Source organism: Sinocyclocheilus anshuiensis, unplaced genomic scaffold (assembly GCF_001515605.1).
Source record: "Sinocyclocheilus anshuiensis isolate Anshui unplaced genomic scaffold, SAMN03320099.WGS_v1.1 scaffold1165, whole genome shotgun sequence".
NCBI lineage: Eukaryota > Metazoa > Chordata > Actinopteri > Cypriniformes > Cyprinidae > Sinocyclocheilus > Sinocyclocheilus anshuiensis.
The window spans coordinates 156,929-159,471 of record NW_015554150.1 but is presented as its reverse complement, the minus strand read 5'-3'; positions in this window follow the sequence as shown (position 1 = coordinate 159,471).

Here is a 2,543-nt window from a genome sequence, read left to right as displayed (position 1 = left end):
TTTTTAAATATTAAAAAACTTTTTTTTTTTCTTGGTTATGCAAACATTACAGAAAACATTAAGGGAATGTCCCATTTTGTCATTTTGCAAACAGTATGGGAATGTTCTTTGATTGTTCTCTAAATGTTCTGAAACAATTAGTAAATAGTAACACAAATGAACGTCCAACTAAAACATTTTCAGAAAAAAACTTCCTTGAATGATGTATAAATAAAGTTTTTGTGCTAATGTTTTGAGAACGCTATGAAAGACCAGATTACTTTGAACAAATGTTCAGTATTAACGTTACTGGAAGAACGTTTGTTCAGCCAAAGTTCTAAGAACATCCCTAATAGCTGGGTGGATTCTTGTCAAAACATCTCCTTTTCTGTTCAGTGAAAGAAAGACACTTATACTAGTTTGAAATGACATAAGGGTGAGTAAACGATGACAAAATTTTCATTTTTGGCTGAACTGGTCTTTTAATTCCTCACTGCTCTTCCAGTGATGTTGAATAAAAATGTATTACACAACAACTGTTCCGAAATGCAAGGAATGGCATTTGAATGGTATATGAGTGAGTGACAAAACGAACGTTCGCACAGCCGGTTCCACAATGCCATCAACACATCAACCCCAACGCCACTCAAAGCCCACAAACACACCTCCTGACCTTGCTCTCTTCTTGCATTCAGTGCGCTGCAAAAGGTCAGGTTATTCCCCTTCTGTGTCCTTGGCATCGGCACATTGATGCCCAGAGCATTGTGACAAAAAGATATTGCACTTGAATGTCACTTGGACAAAGGGAGAATGGGAGAGTGAACGAAGAGACATAATTTGTAAGAGCAGTTGCCATGGTGACTTTGACATCACTGCTTCCAAACAGAACTGGAGTTTTCTGGCCGGAATTTGGGTTTGTGCTGATGATAGAGTCTGCACTTTAGACAAACAGGAAATAGCTGTGTAGAATGACTGACGGACGGGACATCTCCTGTGACTCTGGTAGACTTCAAAATCAAACATTAACAAACAATCTCATTGAGAGTGCATGACCTCAATGTCTTTAAACTTTAACTTGAAAAAAATAAACTAAAAATCATGACCATGTTTTGAATGTAATCTAAATACATGCATAAATGATAATTAGTAATAGAAAAGCTCACCAGGGATGCATTTATTTGATGAAAAATACAGTAAAAACTGTAATATTGTAAAATATTATTACACATTAAAATAAATGTTTTATATCTTAATATATTTTAAAACATAATTTATGCCTATGATGCAAAGTTGAATTTTCAGCAACCATTATTCAAGTCTTCAGTGTCACATGATCCTTCAGAATTTTTTTTTGTAATGATGTAAAAGTTTTTACTGTCAATTTTGATCAATTTACAGTATTGTATATATACTCTGCCATGCATGACTTGCATTTGATATTTAAAGTTATCCAAAAATTACACATTTAAGCGATCAAATCTGATCAGTTAACCAAATTATTATCTCCTCACAAGAAGGAGCAGTTTTTGTCCGTTCTTTGCAGCAGAGACTGATCTGTGCTGTTTTGAATCGACTGATGCAAATAAGAACCAGGCAAAGAAAGCTTATATGCTTCAGTTGGCATGAGCTTTGTGTTCTGTTATGGTGGAATGATTTCATTTACACAGAAGAGAAATACTCTAGAAATAGGAACCTCCCTGTTTAGTGGAAACACTGCTTGTTTAACATACTTTTGGTGTGACTTTGCTGCCGTGGTGGTTATTTGGTTTTTGGGAGTTGAGTTGGGAGAAGAATTGAAAAAGGCATATTGACTTGTCTTTGGGGTCAAGGTGAAAGGTCATCCCCCAGCTGCTAATGTCACCTGCCTGGTGACCACTTACGGGTAGCAGAATGCATGACCAGCATTCACTACAATGGCCCTATGTGACCCTGTAGCACCTTTCAGAGAATCTCGAGGCTGTATTGTGAATATAAAAATGGCTAAAGGTGTTTCATACACTCCACTGCACATTTTGCCTTTAATTCCGACCATATTTGCATTATAGACCTGCCTCTAATACATTCTTGCTGAACTGCATCAGACATGCATCATCTATGTGGAGTTGAGACTTTTAGCTACAGTGTTGTTATAACTGTATCAATAATATGGATTGAGTTACTGGATTACTCAGTGTACCATAATGAGTTAAGATTGTTCTTCAATATTTTGCTTTATAAATGTCTGTAAGAATTTCACATTGAATAATGGTCTGTCTGTAATGCCTAAGTTTTGCAAAATATCCACATTTTCACAATAGGAGACATAGGGAACAGAAATGAAGGAACATGCAGAGCAACATGTTAATTCTCACACTGGTCGAACTGATATTCTTAGTTTGTCGGTTTCCAAAAAACAGTTTTACTTCAGTGCCATTTTAGTATCATTATTAATATAGTATTGTACTATTTATTAATATTTGAAATTATTTTTTATTTTTATATTTTCCATTTTCTGTTTTATATATATATATATATATATATATATATATATATATATATATATATATATATATATACATAAACAG